We start from the raw sequence: 24,945 nt of genomic DNA on the forward strand, positions 1-24,945 counted from the left end.
CCCAGTGGTTACCCTTCAATATAGCTGTCCCCTGAGCTTGCTGCTCCATGGCAGTATCGCAGGAGACCACCCTGGCTTAATCAGGAGATCTTGAAATAAAAAAGGAGTCCTACAAAAAGTGGAAACTAGGTCAAATTACAAAGAATGAATATAAATTTAAATCCCTACCAAAGCACTGCACTCTGAGCTCCTGGTGACTCTGAGGTTTGGGGGCAGGAGGGGGTGTTTTCCAGCGCCATGCTCTGAGCAGCATTGAGGGCTGGGTGCTTGAGGCCCCGCTCCTTTCAGAGGAGTAGAGCCAGCTTACCTAACCTTGCCCAGGGGCCTGTGGAAGCTGCCAGCTCCATTGGTTCTGGTTCTATTCAGTATCTTCATTAATGATTTAGAGAATGGTATAGAGAGTTCACTTTATGCAGTTGCCAGATGATACCAAACTGGGAGGGGCTGCAAGTGCTTTTGAGAAAAGGATTAAAATTCATAATGATCTGGGCAGACTGGAGAAATGATCTGTGATACGTAGGATAAAATTCAAAAAATGGACAAATACAAAGTACTTCATTTAGGAACAATCAGTTTCACATATACAAAATGGGAAATGATTGTATAAGACAGATTGTGTGGGACATAGTGGACCACAAGCTAAATATGAATCAACTGTGTGATGTATTAGCATGAGTTTTGTAAGCAAGATACAAGTAGTAACTTTTCCTCTCTACTCCATGCTGATTAGACATCAACTAGAGTATTGTTCTGGGTGCCACATTTCAAGAAAGATGTGGACAAGAAAAACAAAAATGATTAAAAGTCTAGAGAACATGACCTATGAGGCAAGAGTGAAAAAAAAATTCTGCTGGGTAATGTGGTCATACAGGTGTGGGTTAAGCCTCACATGAACAAAAACAGTTTTGTTTAAAATCCATATCATATTTACTGACTTCTTCTGCTTGTTTACACTTGGTTCTGCACAGGAAACAAATATTTTTAAATGTGTCTATAAAACAATAAACATGGACACAGTTTATTCCTCAGCAACAGTCATTCCTGTTTTCTCCTCCTGCTTTTAAATCTCTCCTCGAAGTCCCCATTTCCCATTGCAACTACTGCTAGGGTTGACAGGTGTCTGGTTTTCTACTGGACAGTCCTGTTTTCAGGACCTCTCTCCAGTAAAAAAAAAAAAATCAGAAAATATCGGACATGTGCAATGTCCAGTATTTTCTGGTTCTCCGGTTGGGGGCTGGGGAATGGTTGGGAGGCAGGGCGCGATTGGCGCTGGGAGCCTCTAGGAAGCAGGGGAAGCTCTGTCCCTGCTCCTGAGTGCTGTTCCAGTGCGTCCTGGAGCCGCAGCCAGACTCGCTTTGCTGGGATTGTGAGCAGGGCGGCCAGCACCCTGGGATCTGCACACGCCCAGGTGAGTCCGGCTCCCCACTGGCCGATTCCTTCTCTCTCTCCCACCTCCCCCTCGCCCCCGCCAGCTGGTTCCTCCTCCTGATCCCCCACGGCCAGCCTCACTGCCCCCAACTCCCACCCCCAACTAGCTTTGCTTACTGCTGGCCAGCCTCGCGACCTCCAACACCCACCGCCAACCAGCTTTGCTTCCCACCAGCCACCTCTCCCCCATTCTCCCCCCGCCCCCGGCCAGCTATGCTGCCTCCGCCCCCTTCCCCAGCAGCTCATCCCACCTCCTCTCCCTTCCTCCCAGCCAGCCCTGCTCCTCTCCCAGCTGGTCCCTTCCCCCTCCCGCCCCTGCTCAAGTGTGTCCATTTTTGTTTTGTTTTTACCCTACCTGGTATCCCTAACTACTGCAGTGCTCTCCTCTCAGGCCTGCTTGAGTCTCACATTACTCCTCTGTCATTTATCTTGGTTGCTTTTTACATAGTGTTCTTTACCACGTACTACATCATCTTCTTTTTAAACCCCTCTGTCAAGTTCACATTCTCGCTAATTGACTATAAAGTCCAGTCCAGTAGGAAGTAGCCCCTTCTAACTCCTGATATGGATTTGCATTGCTCTCTGACCTGTACAAGCAAATCTGTGCTCCTTCCTCCCTCTTCCCCACCACTAGTACTGTTTGAACCTCTCTAATCCAGAACTCTCTCATCCGGAAACATCCATGGTCCAGAATTATTTTAGTTAGCTGGATGTGCACTTTTTATGGGTATGGCCAAGTTTCCCGCAGTCTGATAAAGTTTGTTTACAGCAACCAGTCCTAGCTCTCAGTGTTCTGTGCTGTTATTTATCTCTATTTCATCTCTAAATGTCCTCTAACTCCCCAGTAAGCAGTGGACATGTTAGTAATGCTACTAACTAGACAATGTTGACCTCCCAGAAAAATTCTCTGATTTGGAGCTGGTCAGGTCCTGAGAGCACCAGACTAGAGAGATTCAACCTGTATTTCAAAACACCTTCAATGAGCTCATTTTCAATGCCATGATTCCAACCTTAAACATGATAGCTTATAATGGCAAGTTCAAGGAATTATTGGCATTACATGGCATCAGGGCCCCTTTGGCCATGTTAACTTTAAAGTATTAGAGAAATATCTATGAGGAAGCATGAGAAAGAAATGTTAAACTGAAAGTTTGGGGGAAGGGAGATGGGTCACAATTGGAGAAGTAGTTCTGAGATACAACAGGATACAGACAACGGCCAACACCCAAGTCATCAACAGATGAGAATATTTGGCTAAAATATCCAGACAGAAAAGAGTGCTGTGAGAATCCCATGGAGGAAGAAGAAGGACCCAGTCTTCCCCACACCCTCCAAAATAGTGATGATATAGAGAGTAAGGTAGGAGACTGAAGGAGTGACCACCAAGGGAGGACACTGTTTTAAGAACTGCATAACTTGTGAGTATCAGAAGCAGATGAGATCTGGAGGAAGATAAATTGGAGGCTCTTAAATTCAGCCCTAAAGTGGGTATTGAAAACAAGCCATCTTGAAATCTTAGCACACTATAGTTTATGCATGGCGATATACTCCGAACAATGGTCATACAGCTGTGTTTCAAACTTCAGAAATGAAACCTCATATTTAAATATATTTAAAACCTCATAGTTAAATTAAAGATGGGGATTTTTTTAATATGGATTATCATTAGCAGTTTGTTGTACAGCTATCCTATAACAAGAGAATACATGCACATACACTAAAACCAAAGATACCATGAAATTAATCAAAATAACTGACTAGAGATAACCTTTTCTCTATTAGAGACAACAAGTGGTCCTGTGGCACCTTTGAAACTAACCAAAATATATAGAACCATGAGCTTTTGTGGGCATGAATTTGATGAAATTCATCAGATGAATTTGAGTGGAAATAACAGAAACCAATTTCATTTTCTAATTACATACATTTCTCTACCCCTTCTCAACCTGCAGGATCCCAAAACACTCAGTTATGTTAACGGCCCTGCAGGCTAGTGAGTAAAATTCATCAGCTCTACTGTAGAATATCAGAAAGAGGACAGACACACAATGCAGCAAAAGAGAAATGTAGCAATTTTCCTCTTATAGAGAGAGACGATAGTATTTGATTCCTCCTTGGATGTTCCCTTAGGACACAACAATCTCCCCTTTGCATCTCCCTGCTCTAACGCAGTCTTCCTTTGTGTCTCTTAATCTTTTTTTTTTCCCATCTCCTTTCATATGGCTTCTATGGTACATCTGGACAGCAGGGGTTTTCTGGGATACTGGAAGGTATCCCGGAAAAACTCCGCTGCATCCAAGCTAAGTGTTTGCTCTTCCACATTTTTTTGTAGACCTAGCCTAGGTGCACCCAGAGTTACTGATCTCCAATAAGATAAATACATAGCTGGCAGCTATAGTTTTTGACAACAGCACCAAGTCTGCTCTGATGAAAGTCTGACATAACATTTTATACTGTTGAGAAATGCCTTTGCCCAAACCAGATGTTCCCCCAGAGATAAGCAGACTTTTAAAAAAGCCAGACCAGGCAGATATTAAGTGGGGGGGAGGGGGAGGGCAGGAGAAGAATGAAAACTAGTGTGACACAAACAGAGCTCCTTTTTGAAAGGCCCACCAGCTTTCCATTTTACCAAGCCGAGGAGCATGATCAATAGCAATTAGTACAACAACCTGATGAATAAACTTTGGAGACCTTAAACTGATAAGCTTTCGTGGGCCAGACCCACTTGAGGAAGTGGGTCTGGCCCACGAAAGCTCATCATCTAATAAACCATCTTGTTAGTCTTTAAAGTGCTACATAGTCCTGTGTTTTGTTTCAGCTACACCAGACTAACACGGCTACATCTCTATCACTATTAAACTGATAAAGAGCTCAGCTTTCCTGGTTAGGATCAGAAGATGACTGCATCTTCAGGGAGTGAAACAATGAGGTTTCATTCATTCCATAGATTTCATTGGAGTTATCACTGGATTTACACCAAGGGAAATGCAATCAGAATCGGTCTCTTGGCATATAATGGGTAAGGCTGAACATACTAGACCAGATTCCAGGCCATCTTGAGCCACTCCCGCAGCATATAAGGACTACAGTGAGAGCCGGGTGGTCCTCAGAGGAACTGTAGGGAAAGCATATGCATCCCCAATGCCACCTGCCATGCAGCCTCTGCTGGTGGAGGGTGCTGATAAAGGATAAGGATGTGGCCAGAACACTTTGGCTACATCTAGATTACATCTCTTTTTCAAAAAGGGATGCAATCTAGACGTAGCCTTCATGTCTGGGGATTCTTAGCTTCAGGAAAACCTATTGGCAGCTGCAGTGAGAAAGCTGATGAGAGAGTTATACAAAGGCAGTACCTATTCCAGCAACAAGTAGGTTCTGTGTGAGCAGGTAGTGATCTATCTACCTACACAGAAGGCTGCACAGGCCCTCAGAGACCAGAATTTAGGAGGTACAAAGGGGGCTTAAAGTCCATTCTTCCTAGATGGTATCATTTGCTATGCCTCTTGTGAACTGCAGCATAGATTCTTGCTCCTATCTTTTAGTTGTAGCATTTCCCGTCAGTATGAGTTCGACCTTTTACTGGTTATGAGCACACATTTCTGTACCATCCCCGAACACTCACTTTCTACATCAGTGTCTCTCAACCTTTTCAAAAACAATAATCCCTTGTCAGGAGTGATTTTTGTCTTGTGTATCACCAAGTTTCACCTCATTTAAAAATTACTTGCTTAAAAAAAACTGTCATAAAACACAAGAGTGTCCTAGCACACTATTATTGAAAAATCGTTTACTTCCTCATTCCCATATAATGGTAAAATCAATTAGACAATAAAAATATTGTATTTGCATTTCAGTATTTTGTATCTAAAGTAGTTTAAATAAGTCATTGTCTGTATGAAATTTTAGTTTCTACTGACATCACTAGTGCTTTTTATAACGTGTTATTAAACTAGGCAAATATCTAAATAAGTTTATGTCCCTCCCTGAGAAGATCTGTGCATACCCCAAATTGAGAACCACGGGACTATATTATCCAAAAGAAAAAGTATGCTGAGGTGCTAAAATAGCTTTTAGCTTTCCACAAATATATGTACCCTATTCACTCTCTGCCCTCTCATACTCAATCTGTGGAACTCTTTGCAAGAGGAGGCTGTGAAGGCTAGGACTATAACAGAGTTTAAAGAGAAGGTAGATAAATTCATGGAGGTTAGGTCCATAAAAGGCTATTAGCCAGGGAGTAGGAATGGTGTTCCTGGCCTCTGTGTTTGTCAGAGGCTGGAGAGGGATGGCATGAGACAAATCACTGGATCATTGTCTTCGGTCCACCCCCTCTGGAGCACTTGGTGCTGGCCATTTCTGGCAGACAAGCTACCGGGCTAGATGGACCTTTGGTCTGACCCAGTATGGCCATTCTTATGTTCTTATGTAGGAAAGTAAAATACTTGGTGAAAGAAACAAACTCTGTAATGAAGCACTGATCAATTGTTTGACCAATTAAAAAAGGATTAATTGCAATGAGCAGGAGCATCATATGAGGGAAAGAAACAAAATAGCAGCCCCACAAGATGTAAAAAAAAATAGTTGAATAAACTGAAAATTCCAGGTACAAAAAAACAAGGAAATGGGTGGAATAAATGTATGCCCCAATGTAAGCTGTAAGTTTTCAGTATAGTGAGCTCTGGACAAAGAGAAGAATTCCTGTACCATAGTAAAGACTTCATTCTACCATTAAATGATATTACAGGGTTCAATTTGAAACGAGGGTGCTATGTAGATTTTTGATAAAGCTCTTTTAGAAGAATTTATTCAAAGAGTGAAATTTTTTTCATAGCAATAACACAAAATTGTGCCATATACAGCAATTTTCTTCAGGAAGGATCTTTAAAAAATTTACTCAGTGTAAACAGCAACATTCAGGATTGCAATGCCATGAGATACCTGTAGAGTGGATTGCAGGAGCTGTTGTGAAGTACCTTACACAACAGTACAGGATAGGACAAGAGGAATACCAAATCTAAACAAAGGTACAGGAGAATTCAGGTACAGGCAGTCCCCGGGTTACGTACAAGATAGGGACTGTAGGTTTGTTCTTAAGTTGAATCTGTATGTAAGTCGGAACTGGCATCAGCCGCTGCTGAAACTGATCAGTTTCAACCGCGGCTGAATCTGGATGCCAGTTCTGACTTACATACACATTCAACTTAAGAAACCCAGGCGTCCCCAAGTCAGCTGCTGCTGAAACTGATCAGCGGCTGATTCCAGGAAGCCTGGGGCAGAGCAACTCTGCCTCGGGCTTCCTGTAGTCAGCCGCTGGTCAGTTTCAGCAGCGGCTGACTTGGGGACGCCTGAGGCAGAGAAGCTGGGGTGCTGCTGGGTTGCTCCAGTAGCACGGCTCCTTGGCGTTACGGGAGCAACCCAGCAGCACCCCAGCTGCTCTGCCCCAGGCGTCCTGATTCAGCCGCTGCTGAAACTGACCAGCAGCGGCTGAATCAGGACGCCTGAGGCAGAGCAGCTGGGGTGCTGCCGGGTTGATCCGGACCGGCGCTGAGGGACCAACCCAGCAGCCCCCAGCTGCTCTACCCCAGGGGTAGGCGAGAAAAGCCTGGTCTGCTGGGGGGGGGGGCACTAGCTGCATCCCCCCCCAGCAGACCAGGGAGATGGAGAGCAAAGCCGCGGAGCACGCCCTCAGCGTGACAACCCGGGCGTGCTTGAGCTGTCCCCCTCCGGGCGCCGCCATTTTTAAATCCCGGTTGGTTTGAACCCCGTGCCGCGCGGCTACACGCGGCACGAACTAGGCAGTTTGAACTAGGCTTCCTAGTTCGAACTACCATTACTCCTCTTGGAATGAGGAGTAACGGTAGTTTGAACTAGGAAGCCTAGTTCGAACTACCTAGTTTGTGCCGCGTGTAGCCGCGCGGCACGGGGTTCGAACCAGCTGGGATTTAAAAATGGCGGCGCCCGGCTTCTGCAAATGAAGCCCGGGAAATTCAAATCCCGGGCTTCATTTGCAATTGCGGTATGCCTACATTACCCCGCTAGTTCGAACTAGCAGGGTAGTGTAGACATACCAAGAGGCTGTGGCTCAAGGACCAAAGACCAGAGACCCCGCAGGAGGCCGGGAGACTGGCAGATGAGTTCACGGAGAGCCAGTCCGGGTGTGAACGGGAGTCCCGGAGAGAAAGGGAACCGCGCAGAGACCGGATCTCGGCTGAGCGATGGAGGGAGTCAACTACGAGGCGAGCCCAAAGAACAGGTCGTCTGTGCCCCAGAGAACCAGCCAGGGCCTGGACAGAGACAGCCCAAAGCCTAACTTGCCATCGCTGTGGGCAAAAAGGCCACAAGCGGGTTCAGTGCACCAGGTCCCATGACCTGGGACTTTCTAGGGTTAACTGGCTGGGGCGGGAGGAAGGGCAGGCTGCCCCAGAGGCAGGGGCTGGCTGGCAAACCTCAGCTCAGAGAGAGGGGAAGGATGCTCAGTGCACCTCCCCTGGGAGACCTAACCCTCGGGAGGCGGATTTCTCCGTGTACCGGGTGGGGGCAGGGCGGCCCCTGCGGAGCGAGTGTCTCATACCCCTGGAGGTTGATGGTAGGAAGGTGACGGGTTTCTGGGACACGGGGGCGGAGGTGACACTGGCCCAATCCAATATAGTGGCCCCAGACTGGATAGTACCCCACACGCAGCTGACCCTGAAGGGCATAGACGGGTCCCCGTTTAAGATGCTTGTAGCCAGGGTGCATCTGAAATGGGGAGCCAAGGAAGGTCTCAAGGAAGTGGGGGTGCACCTGCACTTGCCCACCGAGGTTCTGATGGGGAATGACCTAGAGGAGTGGCCCCATGAATCCCAGTGGGCTCTAGTCACTACCCAGAGCCAGAACCAACGAGGGGCTGGCAACCTGGATCTAGGGGAGGCCTCCCAGCAGGGTCCTCGAGGTACCATCACGGCGGACACGGGGTCCAGCCAGGCTGGGACTCCGGACCTAGGCAAAGGTGGGGAGCAGGTCCTGATCCCTGCCTCAGCGGCTGAATTCCAGGCTGAGGTGCAGGCAGACCCCGCCTTGCAGAGGCTGAGGGACCAAGCTGGCCTCCGTGCAGCTCAGCCCCTGGGGGGAGGTGGCCAAGAGAGATTCCTCTGAGAGCAGGGGTCCCTTTTCCGTGAATGGCTTCCCCCCAGGAAGGAGAGGGCATGGGGGGGTCCAGCGGCAGCTGGTAGTCCCCCAAAAGCATCGCCTCAAGCTGCTGTATTTGGCCCACGACATCCCTGCTGCGGGCCACCGGGGCGTCCGGAGCACCCGGCTGAGGCTGCTCCAACACCTCTACTGGCTGGGGATATTTGCAGCTGTGCAGCGGTACTTCCGGTCCTGCGACTCCTGCCAGAGGGGCGGGAAGGCCCAAGACAGGAGGAAAGCGGCTTGGGGGTCCCTACCCCGTATGGAGGAGCCTCTGGGCATGCTGAGAGAGTTATGGGAGGGGAAGACCCCCCTGGATGGAGCGTCGGGTGTGGAAACCGCCCTGGCTGTCCAGAGAAGGCTCGCTGGGCTCATGGCCCCGGCCCGAGAGACCCTGGCCAGAGATCAAGGCCAATGCAAGGGTGGGTGCGACCACAGGAGACAGGCCTGTGCCAGTTGCCCTGGAGCGGTGTGGCGAGTAGACAGAGGGAATCCAATTCATGTGGGGCCTCGCCGCGGCCGGCCCAAGTCAAGGGGAGCACCCATGTCCCCAGGGCGGGTTCCCACGCAGAGGACCCGAACTTCCCTAGGTCACGAGCAGAGTGACCCTGCTCAGTTCGCTCTGGGGGGGGGGAGAACTGTGACGTAGTGGGGGTATTGGGCTGCTTTCTATGCTGGCTCTGTGGTAACCCCACTGGCTGCTGCCGGTACCACGGCCCAGAAGGACAGGGAGTGAGACATTATGCAAAGAGGCCCTCTCAACCTGTCTGACCAGCTACCCCCCATGGAGAGGAACAAAGGAAGGTGGATGCTGCCTTGGCTGGGGGGCAGGGCTGGAGGAGAGTTAGTTAGTTTCTGTCTGGGAGCATGGAGGAAGCAGCCTCAGCCACAGGCTGGGGGGTTTATAAGCTGAGACCTCCCCCCCATATCAAGGGGGGCTGAGGCATCCTAGGCCTGCCCTGTAACCTGGTGACATCTGTGCTGTGCTGTATTCTGGAGAGGCAATAAACTCCCTCTGTTCTACCGGCTGGTGGAGTCTGTTCGTGCCCTTTTGGGGGTGCAGGAGGCGGGGGACCCCAACGCGCCGTCACACCCCCATTTTACAGATGGAAAAATGAAAGTGGCTTTCATATAGCTGTTGGGATCCTAAAGTTGCTGTACTGTCCTCAAAATAGAATGTGAATGGAAAACAGAGGAAAGAATTTATGAGATAGTAATTGTTGCTTTCTGAGACAGCACAAAGAATCATGCAGCATCTCACTCAGAAACACATGTGATAGCATGCACACCTGCCTTCCTACAGTCCTTGCACATACTCCACCCTGTGAGGGAGCTGGGATTCTAATAATGCTGCAGGTCTTTTATCAGAGTTTTCAGAACCCCTAGTGAGTCTTTTTTAAAAGATTGTTAATTAGGAGTTAACATTTTGGGCCTGTCAGTATGTTTCTTGTAGTGGGAGACTTAGGGTTCAGCCCTGCAAGGCACTGGGCACTGTATTAGAGCATAGGACAGTGATCATCCTGCAGGATTGTGCTCTCATTGACTGCAGCAAGGGCCTGGGTGCCCATCAAAGACATTGCATTGCAAATGAGAATGATATCCCCATTGATTAACAGCCCCCTGTATTACTGGATTTATGTGTGTGGGGAGGGGAAGGAATGAAATTTGAAGACCCAAAGAATGCCACAGATGACAACACAGACGATAGAGAGAAATATTGTTCATGTTAATGCAGATCACGTAAACCAAGGTTTGTGGCGCTCTTCACTACACTACAGACTATGCAAAGCAAGTCTCACCTTCCCTGAGTTGAAACAAAATACAGGACTATGTAGCACTTTAAAAACTAACAAGATGGTTTATTAGATGATGGGCCAGACCCACTTCCTCAGAGGCTCATCATCTAATAAACCATCTTGTTAGTCTTTAAAGTGCTACATAGTCCTGTATTTTGTTTCAGCTACACCAGACTAACACGGCTACATTTCTATCACTTCCCTGAGTTGTGCAACATAGCTGGCAGCTATACTTTCATTAGAACAGACTAAGTGCTGTTGTCAAAAAGTCTGACAACATTTTATCCTGCACAGAAACTCCTTTGCCTAGCCCAGATGTTCCCCCAGAGATAAGCAGACTTTATTTAAAAAAAAAATCCAAACAAACAAAACAGACTAGACAGATATTAAGGGGGCGGGGGAAGAAATTAAAGCTAGTGTGACACAAACAGAACTCCTTTTTGAAATGCCCACCAGCTTTCCATTTTACCAAGCCGAGGAGCATGATGGATAGGAATTAGCACGACAACCTGATGAAGAAAAGCTTTGTAGACCCTATATTCATAAAGAGCTCAGCTTTCTTGGCTAGAGATCTCATCTTCAGGGAGTGAAACAATGAGGTTTCTTTCAGACCATAGATTTCATTGGAGTTATCACTGGATTTACACCAAGGGAAATGCAATCAGAATCAGTCTCTTGGCATATAATGGGTAAGGCTGAACATACTAGACCAGATTCCAGGCCATCTTGAGCCACTCCCGCAGCATATAAGGACAGTGAGAGCCGGGTGGTCCTCAGAGGAACTGTAGGGAAAGCATATGCTGGCATATGCATCCCCAAAGCCACCTGCTATGCAGCCTCTGCTGGTGGAGGGTGCTGACAAAGGCATAAAAAGATGTGGCCAGAACACTTCATGTTTGGGGATTCTTAGCTCCAGGAAAACCTATTGGCAGCTGCAGTGAGAAAGCTGATGAGAGAGTTATGCAAGGGCAGTACCTATTCCAGCAACAGGTGGGTTCTGTGTGAGCAGGTAGTGGTCTATCTACCTACACAGAAGGCTGCACCGGTCCTCAGGGGCTCTATATTACTGGATGTATGTGTGTGGGGAGGGGAAGGAATGATACTTAAAGACCCAAAGAATGCCACACATGACAGCACAGACCATAGAGAGAAGTAATGTCCATGTTAATGCAGATCACGTAAACCAAGGTTTGTGCTGTTCTTCACTCCAGTACAGACTATGAAAAGCAAATCTGACCTTCCCTGCCTTTTGCAACTCATTGTATTTGGAAAGCATCTGCAGCAAATAGCCATACCCGCCAGGGTATGCCCAAAGTTTGTACTCTGTATTGAGAGCTCTGAATTAGGGTGTCAACTGAGATATGAGGGAATTACTCAGATGATCTGGCTAGTTCTACCCTTCTCCTTCCACAACAGAGGCATTTGCTTGGTTTTTATTTCCTTTCAGTCAAGTCTTTATCTCATTTATTTCGCTCCCTTAGCACAGGAAGCTAGAGGACTGAAGTGAGAAGATTAGAAGCCCTGTCGCATCCCACCCCTTGGTTTCACTTGGTTAGGTTGTGAGAACCTCCTCCAATAGCCTAGGGCTCTGTGGGTTAATGCCCAGCCAGGCTATAAAGGAAAAACAGGAAGCTAAGGGCAGCTGAGCTTCTTTTAGGCTGAAAGCCTTGCAAAGGGAACTGGTGTTACTCTCTAGCCAGGGCTGCTACAGGAAAGCTACTTAAGGTTGACAGAAACCAGTCTCTGGAATGATACCTAACACAATTTGCCCCATTTATACTTACAGCTAACCACACTCAATGCTGGTTTAGCTGCATCTACTGCTCACACCTATCCTAAGCCATGGATACACCAGGCTTCAAAGAGGGAAGAGAGACAAAGTGGTTATGCTGACCAAAACCAGGGAGGGAGCTCCAGGGAAGTAGCTGAGCTAATTTATCTGACATATACATCTGGTTTAGTTGGCTTCACTTAGCAGCAGGGCAGAAACCAACCAAACCAGATGTATACCACAATTAATTCTAATAAAACCCCACATGTTCATACATGATTGTTATGCTTCAGAATCATAGTTGCACTGTTCCTTTCTTTAACAAGTATTACCCCCCAAAATTGACTATATTCCCAAGAAAACTCATAAGTGATGTACTAGCCCTTTATGTGTTGCTTAAACAAGTATGTAAATGTACAGTGAAAACGCCCCAAAAGAATCTGCCAGTGACACTGCAGAGTCCTTTTGGAGCCTCAAATTAGCCTGAAAGGCTGCTGAGGATATAAGCTCCTCAGAGAGATACTGTTATACATCAAGGACTACATTCATTTAATAGATATGAAGCACAGGTGGGGAGAAAAAAGAGGGAGTACTTGCTAAATAGAATGGGATGCTGGATAGAATTAAAGAGTGCTGACACAGCCGTGAGGGAGCTCCTACCAAGAATGGCAGAGGCTGGAAGGTGGGGACCAAGCTGGGTGGGGGATGTTTGTACTATGCCTTCCTGTACTTGCCTCTGGTTAGATCTTTTCTCTCCCCCACCCTGCCCTCCCTGTAACCAACACTATCCAACAAAGGTTAAAAGCCACTTGTTGATTAAATTGTGAAATTCTAGTCTCTCCTGCTCTGAGAAGGAACAGCATTTTGCTATCTTTTATGCCAGTTGAAGCGCATTTTCAAGCTCTTGGTAAAAATAGACAGAAGACTTAAGTTAGTTCTCATTAATTAGAGATGCCATTTGGGTTGCCTGAAGTACTGCTAATCCTGACATCACCTGCAGGCAGCTCTCTGTGATTATGCAAATATAGTTTTATTCCTGAGCCAGAGTCACTCGTTTTGCAAGGTGATTTATCTTAGGTGAGAAAACTGATACCAGTTGGCTACGTCTAGACTGGCCCCAAATTCTGGAAAAGGGATGCAAAGCAGGTAAGTCAGCATAGGGAAATCCGCGGGGGATTTAAATATCCCCCCCGGATTTAAATAAACATGTCCGCCGCTTTTTTTCCGGCTTCGGGAAAAGCCGGAAAAAACCGTCTAGACTGGCCCGATCCTCCGGAATAAAGCCCTTTTCCAGAGGATCTCTTATTCCTACCATCAGGAATAAAACTATGTTTGCACCATTACGCACAAACGAGTCTAGCAGGGTGGTACCACAGCACCTTGTCACCACATATGGTACATACGGTTACCTCAGGGGAGCAGGCAACAAGGAAAATTGAATTGGGAATGAGGGACAGATAACCTCTGTCTCAGAGAGATGTTAGGCCAACCTCTACCTATATCATTTCACTGATGAATAACTATCTTTCTAGGGTAGCTAGACGTGGGCTGTACCCAGGAAAGTGCATGATACCATCTACATGTTTTGTTAATTTATAACGTACTAACAGATTGTTTGTTGTTTTTTAAGTTTATCCTGTACAGACTGACTCTGCTACCCCTTGAAGCTTACCTTTCCATGGATACCCTGCCCCACTGTAGTACTGATAAGAAAAATGACCGATAAAAAATCAGGAGCATCTTACGTAAGTGTATTGAAGGGATTCAATGACAGAGTTTGAGGAAGAGGAAATAAACACAATGATAATAAAACAATGAGCTAACACAGCAAAACAATAAGCATCCCTCATGAAAACAGTGCCAGGGTGACCACAACAGGGCATGAAGCCCAGTCCCAAACTATCCCTCTTGGCCAGAGCGAAGACAAAGGAGATAGAAAAGATTCCTAAATCAAAAGGCCCCTTTATGTTGCTATGTGCGGGATGTGATTAAGCAGCATGAAGACGGAGACCTACATCCTTTGGGCAAAGCAATCGTCTGAGCGGCCTGCAGAGCCAACCAGCTAATTGCAGCACTTGAACTCAGGCCCAACATACAGTCACTGGGATGGGCAGCAGCCACTGAGGCTGCACAGAGCCTTAGAGAGAGTCGGGGGGGGGGAGACAGCTCTGAGGAGATGGAACCCTCAGGATGTTTTCTGGAGGGAAAAACCAGATTGATCTGGTTCCAACTGACACAGCCCTTTGAGGCTGGTCAAATAACAAAATGGAGTTTATGGTCACAGTTCCTGGGCTCCATTTCAGTTTCACAAATACATGATCATAGTACAGGCAGTCCCCGACTTACGCGGATCCGACTTATGTTGGATCCGCACTTACGAACGGGGCTTTTCTCGCCCCGGAGTTTGCGTGTGGCGGGACCGCCCAGAGTGCAGCGGTCCCGCCACCGCATCCTCCGGGGCGACAAAAGCTGCTCTGGGTCTCCCTGGTGTGCTGTGGGGGACTCCCCAGCACAGTAGGGAGACCTGAGCAAAGCCGCACAGGCGGCAGGACCCTGCTGCCCGCAGGGAGACAGGAGCAAAGCCGCAGAGGCGGGGGACCCCGCCGCCTGTGCGGCTTTGCTCCGGGGCAAAGGAGCAAAGCCGCGCGGGCAGCGGGGTCCCGCCGCCTGTGCGGCTTTGCTCGGGTCTCCCTGGTGTGCTGGGGGGGACTTCCCCCCAGCACAGCAGGGAGACAGGAGCAAAGCCGCAGAGGCGGCGGGAACTCTGCGCCTCTGCCGCTTCGCTCGAGTCTCCCTGGTCTGTTGGAGGAGGAGGGGGGCGCAGCTAGTGCGCCTCCCCCCCCTGCAGACCAGGCTTTTGTTGCGGGACGCCTGGGGTAGAGCAGCTGGGGTGCTGCCAGGTTGGTCCTGCGGGGACCTACCCGGCAGCGCCCCAGCTGTTCTGTCCCAGGAGTCCAGATTCAGCCACTGTTGAAACTGATCAGCGGCTGATTCCAGGAAGGCGGGGGCAGAGCAACTCTGCCTAGGGCTTCCTGTAGTCAGCCGCTGATCAGTTTCAGCAGCGGCTGACTCTGGAGCCAGTTCCGACTTGCATACAAATTCAACTTAAGAACAAACCTATAGTCCCTATCTTGTACGTAACCCGGGGACTGCCTGAATATAATACCCGTAACAATTAACACTATGAAACAATTCACAGAATGTGTTTAAGCCCAACACAACACGCTCCGCACAGCAGACAGGAATATGTTGATCTTTCCCGGAGAGGAGGTCAGGAAAGCACTGATGGAGAGAGGTGTTTAGATCAAACCAGCTTGTGCAAATAAAAGGCTGGGAGCTAACCATGTCAGAGGGGCAATATGTAACTTGTTGGAATTGACGTACAAAGAAGGGTCTTTGTCCAGACAAGGAGGGAGCAGAAAGTCCCACCAGTCACTAAGCTGGTTCATTTTTATGGGCATACATATGCTTATGTAACTGTAGACATTGGTCTAGTGTGCTAGGACCATGCTTTGTCAACAGTAAAGATGGCCAGGGGCTTTTGTTCATGAAAGAGGCTGTGGTTTTATTGGGCAGTTAGATAGAGGACTGCTGGGTCCACTAGTTACACAGAGCTGGGACTGCACACTGGAAGCATACACACACACACAGTCAACAAGTGACAACAAGAGGCAGCCTGCCCTACCCTAAGTGGGTAAAACCCACGTTAAACAATTCGACCGGTGTCCTCTCTAAGCGTGATAGCAGAAAGACGCCTTTCCCTCCCTTGCTTGTCTGTGTTCTCCTGAGATGGCAGGCCACCTCCTCCAGCACCCCTTTGTCACACAGTCTCCCTCATTCTGTTGGAATCTCTCTGCCTTAGGGCTTGGCTATGCTAGAATTGCTATATGAGCAGGCACATCCCTGCTCCTTCATTGTGCATTTCACCTGCAAATTCGTGTCTCTTTGTTCTTTCTTTGTCTGGTTCTTGGGTCAGTTTTAATTCTGGCCTCTCCTACCTCTGGCTTTCCAGCTCAAGGCCCACCACAGGCAACTTACATGGGCCTGCAACAGTTAAGGATCACAAGAGATCCTTCAAGATTAGCTCAGACAAGACCTGACCCAGATAAACTCACATGCAACTCATGGAAGCAGGGCCTCAAATAAGGCATAGCTGGCCGTCACTGGGTACGGTTACAGCTTTAGTGGGACACAAGGCTGGTGATGCAGCAACGGGGCAGGTACCAATGTAGGACAGAGGAGGTCCCCCTCCTCCCTCAGAGGAACTGAATCTCTTCAGGCTTTATTTTCACAAGTGCAGCATGTTGAGTGCCTATTGGACGCAGAGCTCCTTTGAATACCTGACCCTTACTTTGTTGTCTAAGCAGGAGCCAAAGGTGACAAATAAATGCCTATGAAGGGGCAGATGCTGAGAGGTGACCAGCAACCTCATTTTCCACAGATGGCAATTGGAGGCATAGAACTTAGTAACTTTTATAAAAGTGGGTCTACTCCATCTGGCTTTCCTCAGCATACACTAGTGCAAGTCACAATTTCTCCAATAGTACGTGAAATATTACTTTACAAAAAGTCAGAACAAAATTTCCTGATTACTTTCCCAGTGAGGACACGGAAAGACCTCCAAAGCAGGAACAGACAGGCAATCACAAACCTGCTACTACTACCAACCAGAACATTTAGCTGATGTGTATTATCACTGGCACTCAAATACTTCAACAGCTTTGATAGCTCTGCTTTTAGCTTCCCCCTTCCCAGGTGGAGCTCTGTTTCTTTCCTTTGTTCATAATGCTGTTCCTAAAGGCCCTAAGTCAGGGGCCTAAAGCCAGAATATCTTATTCACTGTTCCCATAACAGTGGGTAGTGGCAGTAAACCAACCAAGATCAGGAAATTTGTGACCTTGGTGAGTTTGTAAACAGAAGTCTTTAGTGGTGGTGTATTTTAAAGTCTTTTGTGGCCCCCTGCCTTCTGCACTCAAACCTCTAGAGTGGGAAGCAGAGGTGTCTGTTTCAGAAAGCAGTGCAATGTTTTCCAACACAGTTCTCTGAACAGGCACAGCAGGAAGTATGAATTCATTTGTTATCAGCACTGAGCACATGGGAAACAGCAACACATTTCTAACTTTCTGTTTTTCGACTTTAACTAGAGCAGAGACTATCCTGAGCTTCATTATAAAACTATCCTGCAAATGTGAAAAGAGCAACATAAATTCCAGTAACTTTTGTGTTGTTTTATAGGTAGAGTACATCACAATCTACATTACATCGTATTTAGAAAATACCGGACATTTATATTTTCTCAATTTGTTTCCCGAACAGAAAGCTCAAATATTGGACTGTCCAGTTCAAAACCAGACACCTGGCAACCATATTTACAGGAAGTTTCAATTTAGAAAACACAAACAAAAACCACATTTGAAAGTCCCAGCTGAAACCTGGGGCTGCCAACTCAAAGTTAGTGCCTAAGAATCAGGATTTAGAACATGGTGGCAGGGATAAAGTGGTAGCACTGCTCCAACAATGTACTTGATCTAAAAATGAATAAAATTTCCCTTTCCATGGCTGGCCATGGAATACTTCAGTAGCAATTAACATGTCACCTCAACATCTGTTGTGCTTCAGCCTGAGTCCAGACCTTGACTTAATGGCTAGGTGCTGCCATAATGAATGCTGGATAAATAGCCATCAGATAGGAAAGCTCTGTGGGGCTGGGACAGGCTCTCGATGTACATCATGTAAATCACTGAGCAAAGAGGTGAGATTTTTGGTAATATTCACAATGCTGCCATTCTGGATCTCCAGTCTGGTTAAGTGTGCTGTTTATACTACCAAACCTGTGGCTAGCTCACACAAGCATTGTGACGTATTGTGGGTACCTTGCTGGTTGCTGGGCTTGGGCTTTGGGTGACCCCCACTGGCTTCTGTCTGTACCACGGCCCAGCCGAGTAGCTGATGGGACAGGGAGGTAACCTGTTCCACCAGTTACCTCCCAGGGAGAGGAACAAAGGAAGGTGGAATGACGCCCCTGGCTGGGGGGCAGGGCTGGAAGGGGCAGTCTTTAGTTTCTGTCTGGGATCATCGAGGAGACAGCCTAGGGAAGGGGCTGGGATTTAGAGGCCCAGTCTCCCCCATATCAAGGGGGGCTGAGGCATCCTAGGCCTGCCCTGTAACCAGATTACATCTGTGCTGTATTCTGGAGAAGCAATAAACTCCCTCTATTCTACTGGCTGGTGGAGTCTGTTCGTGCCACTATGGGGGTGCAGGAGACGGGGAAACCCCAACGCACTGTCACAAGCATACTTCCATAAATGTCAGGCACATTCAATATATTCCATTGATATCACAGATAGCTGTGAACCATTAGGAAAAAGCGGCGAGGAGTCCTGTGGCACCTTATAGACTAACTGAAGTGTAGGAGCATAAGCTTTCGTGGGCAAAGACCCACTTCGTCAGATGCATGTAGTGGAAATTTCCAGAGGCAGGTATAAATATGCAGGCCAGAAACAGGCTGGAGATGATGAGGTGGATCCAATCAAGGAGGATGAGGCCCACTTCTAGTAGCTGACCTGGAGGTGTGAATTCCAAGAGAGGAGAAGCTGCTTTTGTAGTTAGCAAGCCTCCTTGATTGGATGCACCTCGTCATCTCCAGCCTGATTCTGGCCTGCATATTTATACCTGCCTCTGGAAATTTCCACTACATGCATCTGACGAAGTGGGTCTTTGCCCACGAAAGCTTATGCTCCTACACGTCAGTTAGTCTATAAGGTGCCACAGGACTCCTCGCCACTTTTGCAGATTCAGACTAACACGGCTACCCCTCTGATACTTGACATTAGGAAAGAGTTAACAGCGGCAAACAATTAACAGGAACACCCAGATGAGATCGGCCTAACCCTCCATTTCGTCACATAAAAAATAGAACAGGGGGTTGGTTGGGGAGTGAAATATCACTTATATGAGGAAGGGAGACAAGAGTGGCCCCAGAATAGTTTGGTAGTTGGTGCAAGAAAGGATGGTTACAGAGTGGCCTCTAATGGTAGATGTGGGCATAGAGAAAAATCACATTGCCTACCTCCATGTATGGTAGCACAGGAAAGCAGCAGTGAGTAGAAGAAAGAGGCTATGGAGAGTCAAATTGAACTCAATCTGCAGGTAGAGAGATGGCTGTTTTGGTATGCATGGGTTTTGCAATGTGATGCTGCATGGTACAAGTGGGACCGAAGCAGCCAGGTATGTGCCTCTTGGGTGCGTTCCTTACGGGATGAGCACCTAAGCATCCCTGCTGTGCATTTAAATTGCTTGGTGCTCCGTGGCACCACCATCTCTTCCCACAACAAGTCAAGCCCTTCCCCACTGACCTCGGTAGTCCTCACAGGTTCAAGGAGATAGAAACTTCCCCCACCTGCGAAGGCTGAGTCTGCATGTTATTTCTCTCCTGCTCTTTTCTCCTTGGCTGTGCCTGGATTTATGCAGCTAGGTTCATCTAGGGAGAAGACTGCAGCACTTTTCCATTTCTAGCCTGAAAACAATCACAAGTGACATTGTTCTTAGAGCAATGCTATGCCAACCCTCCCTGATCAAAACCTCCCTGATCAAAATTAGCATGCCTCTTCCGGAGAAGGGGCCAGTGTAAATGTAGCCCCTCAGTGCCCAGTTATAAGGGCAGAGTCCATTGTTGTCCGTGAATCCCCTCTGGTTCTCCCAACTGCAAGCAAAATGGAGGTTGGGGCAGGGGAGAGCTTTACCTTAGGGAGGAGGTTTCCTAAGTGATCTCTTCCCTGGTTTTCCTGGAACTACTTGGGTGGTGGCAGCTGATTTCCCAAAATCTGGGTACTAGGAATTGGGGGAGAAGTTTTTTTGTACCAGAGCCCCAGGCAAACCAGGCAGGGTTTTGGAGTGCTCCTGGGGGCCCCTACTTCTGCATTTGTCATGCCAGAGTGGGGAACAGCCTTGACACTACCATTTGGATTAAAAAATAAAGAACAAACTGTCTCCTCTGTAACACCAGCTGTGCTGCGCTATTTCCAGATGTGAACTCTTCTTAAAGCCATTAAATAAGTTTACCTTGGCAACCTGGAACCTCCTCGTCCCAACCACTTTCACTTTCTTCAAGCATACAATGGGCCAAAGATGATCCCAATAAACTGTACCTAAAGGAAGAACAGGTTCAAGTTTATTAGTAAAGTGAGCAAAGTACTGGTTAACTGCCCAGAAAGAAGGAACATGGCTTCTGTCAGCCGCTAGGTGGAGACAATTGATTGAGGGCCTGGCAAACTATGGCAGGATGATAACTGCATAGGTGGTGGTGAGTAAACACTGATTCATTTCCCCCAAAATCTCAGTCTCTCATGGATGAAGCAGGCTCTTAACTCAGAAGAACCAGGGTGTATAAAAGGCTGGCAGAGGAAGGCTTTGGAAGTGGAAGCTGACTCCCATATAATAACTTTGCAACCTCTTGAGGGGTCATGAGCAGGGGCGACATGTGAGGGGGGCAAGGAGGCACATGACACCCCTTGTAAACACCATGAGTGGGAGGGCAGGAGCCAGAGCCTCCGGGCAGCTGGGGGAGGGACTGGTGGGGGCCTGGCATCCAGAGCAGGGATTGTGGCCGCAACAGTCACAAGCAGCAATGGGCTAGAGAAGGGAAGTGGAGCAATGCAACCCTAGCCTGCTCCCCCAGCTGCCACCTGCATTGTTCACCCTTCCCCACCCCGGCTCCACACCCACCAGTGGGAAGCAGAGTGACATGGCCAGCATTTGGGGGAGCAATTCCTGCTGCCTATACCATCCTTTCCTCTAATCCCCCTAACAACAGTGATTGGGTAGTCTGGGGAGCAGGAAGAGGCAGGGTGGGGCAGGGAGATGCATGCAAAAGGGGCAGGGATCAGTGAAGCCTGGGGCAAACAGGCATTGACCCAGCCATCGCCTGGACTAGGAGTGTTGCGGTTGGGAGTCATGCAAGGGTCTGGTCATGTGGCCAGTGGCCCCCCACATCCCTCCTTACCGCTGGTCGTGACCCCCAGTTTGAGAAACCCTGGGCTACATCCCCAAAATCATTCCTCGGTCTTTAATCTGGTACGAGTCATTGACTGTAAGTGGGGAGGGGGGGCAGTTACAGAAGGACTGAGTGAAAAGCAAAGACTGGAAGGTTTTGCCTGCAAAGCCTTTTGGCACAGAATATTCATGCTGTCTCTGAGAATGTGATATTTTAGGTCAGCTACATAGGTCGAGGTGGGCAATAATTTTAGATGGGGGGCATTTCACTAATTTTTTATGTGCCCCCAGGCTGCCCCAAAAGAGGCGGAGCCAGGACACTGCTGTGCTCCCTCCCCTCACAGACTGATTGGGCTAGGGGTGGGGGAGCACTTTGCTCTGCCCTTTCCCCACTTAGAGAGAACTGCCAGCAATTCTGAACAGCTGGTGATTCCCTGGAGGTACCGGAGCCGCTGGCGGTGGGAGGAGACTTTGCACGATCTTCCCATCCCCAAGTCAATCAAGGCCTGGGGGTTGGAGGAGCAGGGGAAGTCTCTTGCTCCCTGCCCCCACCCTGCAAGGGGCACGTGACACTTTCAGTGTAAGTGCTATGTGCCCCTTGCAGGTGGGAGGAGACTTTGCACGCTCCCCCGGCCCCTGGGCCCTGGTTGGTCTCAGGACTGAGGGGCGGCAGGGCATCTGTAGGCTGGATTCACCTGCTTGGCAGGCTGGTCCAGCCTGGGGAGGCCCCTTTGCCCACCTGACATAGGTATTAGCTGCTTGTTTTCAAGGCATCATCTCTGTGCTGCCAGAGACATGAGCCTTTGTAGCACTGCCCTTGCTTTCACTGTGGCTCTCTGCAACTACAGGATCTGCTTATGCCAGGGGTGGGCAAAATTTTTTGAAGTGGCCCTGGGCCATCCTGGAAGGGGGGGCCAGAATTCTTCTGGGCTTTCCCACACCCAGACCAGAAGTGGTCTCGGGGTGGGGGAGCCCCTTTGCCCCTCCTTCCCATTAGGCACCCATGCTCCTGGCAGGGCAGGAAGAAGCTTCACATGCTCCCCCCGTGCCCAGACCCTGATTGGCCTGAGAGCAGGGAGAGGTAGTGAAGCCTCCTCCTGAGCTATCCCCGCCCTGCCAGGAGCACGCAGCACTTCAAAGCACCACGCGCTGCTTGCAGGGCAGCAGGAGACATCATACATTCTCCCACCCCCAACTCCTGATTGGCCTGGGGGCGGGGGAGCTGTGTGAAGCTTCCCTTGCCCTGCTCCCGTCCAGCACTTTGAAGTGGCGTACACTCCTCGCAGGATGGGAGCGGAGGGGGGAGAAAACTTCTCACAGCTCCCCCGCCCCCAGACCAATCAGGACTTGGGGGCGGGGGAATGCATGACGTGTCCTCCTGCCCTGTGAGTGCTGCATGCTGCTCACAGGGCTGGAGGAAATTTCACGCACTTCCCTGCACCCAGGCCTTAATTGGCTTGGATGCGGGGGAACGGTAGGGCCTTCAGGGGCCGGATCCGGCCTGCAGAGGCCCTTTTGCCAACCCCTGGATCAGGCCACACCTTCACTTCGCAGAAGATCCACGCTGCTGCGATTGATCTTCCAGAGTTTGATTTAGTGATTCTAGTTAAGAATCATTAAATCAAATTCAAAGGTGCCCCTGCTGGCATTTAATACTCCTCCCGTTGGTCTCCCACTGGGGGATGCAGCCAAACTCGGCATGAGGTATATTAACTCCAGCGATGTATTCTATGTAGCTGGAGTTGCCTACCTTAAGCCTACCTGCCGAGTCTAGTATAGACCTGGCCTTAGACCTGGGCTTTGCAGGAGTGGAACTTGCATATTTCAAAAGCCATCAGCTAAGAGGGAGATACTAGGACCATCATGGCCTTAGATTAATTCACCATTGGGAGAGATGGCAAGGCTCTTCTTCCCTAAGTAGAAGTAGTTTGGGGTCTGTTTTCAGAGTTTCAGCCTTCCTAAGCTTTGTTTTTGACAATTTAAAGGAAAGAAACACATGGAAGCGGTAGAGGACTAAACCGAGTCCACTTTTGACATGTTACGGAACTCCCTCTGCCCCGCCCCAAATAAAAATACCGCTCCTCAAGAGAAAAAAAGAGAACTTCCTTCTGCGCTGTAGGCAGCTATCGCTTAGATAAGGGAAAATCTCAGCATCACTTTAAACAGTTAATGAGACAGTTTCTCTTAACACGTATGGGGAAAAAATCAGGATGCTCGAGTCTTTATTCACTTTCACTTTTATTTAAAGGAAAAACGTATTCTAAGGAAAACATTGTGAATACCACAAATATCTTCAATTATAGTTTCTTCATTTGTGGAAAGATTTGTTCTATTGCTAAATAAAACTCAATGCAGCTTGCAGTCATAAAAATATGTCAATATTTAAAATCTTTGTAATTTATTCTAGAAGACTTAAAGTGCTTGATTATAAACATCCTCTCTCGCCAGCAGAGAATAGGATATCTTGAATATTAAAAATATATATTTTAAGCTCTACAAAGATAGGTTTTTCACAACAAACATATAAAAATAATGTAGGCACTAAAGCATTAAAGAACTTAAAAGGAGTATACTTTTAATCTTACCGCTTACTTCTTATAAAAAAGTGAGAGTGAATTGCAAGGAAACTAATATAATTTGTTATTCGCACTGAGGGTACGCTTACACTGCACTACCCTGCATCTACACAAGCCACCCATTATTTTAAAATATTTTTTGAAATAATGGGGGTGCTCTTTTGCCATCCTGGTATACTTAGTTGCATGAGGGATAAGGGATGGCTTGAAATAGCATGTCATTTTGAAATTTGGCACTGTGTAGACACACCAAAATTTCAAAATAAGCTATTTTAAAACAGATTCAAAGTAAGATATGCAATTTGCATAGCAGAAATTTTCTCAAAGGTGAAACACACCTACAATATTCCACATAGCGTCTGGCATTTTAAAATCACGTTTAAAGAATAATATGCATTCCATCGTCTGCAGTTAAAGCCAAAACTCACAATCCAAACCAAGCCATGCTTTAATGATGACAATGTTCTTTAAGGAGAAAGATTTAGTGCTATGGAGAGGCTGAATAAGACATGAGCTGTACATTCAGAACAGCAAATAATTTTGATACTCCCAACTGCCTTGCTTGCTTCGGAAGCCAATTTTCAAAGGCAAGAGCAATGTTCTCCCTCCCTTTTTTGTGCTTTACTCAAATGCAGTGGATTCCTACTAAAATGCTAGCTCTGCAGAGGAAAGAGGCTATAGTCAAAGTAACACCAGTTGCCTGGGAGGGTCTATTTTCCCCACAAGAATTTCAGTACAAATGCTTGCAATTTATTTCCTAACTTTTCCGTTACTTTCTTCCAGTGTCGGTTAATTTGTAAAAGATAGACATCATCCAACATTTGTCATTTATCCTGCAAAAGGAAGATAAACAGTTAAAAATCAAAATAGTTCTATACTTCAGACTTCCACACATCTTTCTTTAGACTTCAAAGTACTTGTATAGACAAACTTTTCAGTCTAGTAACGAATACTAGTTCTTTTATTATTGTAACTGCATAGAATAAAAACATTTTAAACTTATTTTAGGTTAAAGCAGAGATCATGGAATTTTTCCTTTGTGCCAAAATGTTAGGCCAGGTCTACACTGAGAGGTTAGGTAGAGCATAGCCACATTAGGTCGATTTTGAGTCCACATCACCAAGCCCATTTTCTTGACTTCAGGGGCCACTAACATTATTTTAAATGCTCAAAAGCACATTCAACCACCATTCTGCACTTACTCAGCCTCTGGTTG

The 24,945-nt window shown here is 47.7% G+C and overlaps 1 protein-coding gene across 7 annotated transcripts in view; it reads right to left on the bottom strand.

Annotated features, from left to right (window-relative positions):
• LOC112543740 (complement component receptor 1-like protein) overlaps nucleotides 1-24,945 on the bottom strand; it is a 114,150-nt gene that overhangs the window by 43,707 nt on the left and 45,498 nt on the right. Inside the window, exon 21 of one of the 7 annotated variants that reach the window (XM_089773653.1) lies at nucleotides 22,492-24,562. The exons of the other annotated variants lie outside the window; for them this stretch is intronic. The gene's annotated coding sequence lies outside the window, so the exon portion shown is untranslated. Of the gene's footprint in view, nucleotides 1-22,491; nucleotides 24,563-24,945 lie in introns of those variants that run through there. 7 annotated transcript variants of the gene reach the window in all.

Source organism: Pelodiscus sinensis, chromosome 27 (genome assembly GCF_052426305.1).
Source record: "Pelodiscus sinensis isolate ZL-2025 chromosome 27, ASM5242630v1, whole genome shotgun sequence".
NCBI lineage: Eukaryota > Metazoa > Chordata > Testudines > Trionychidae > Pelodiscus > Pelodiscus sinensis.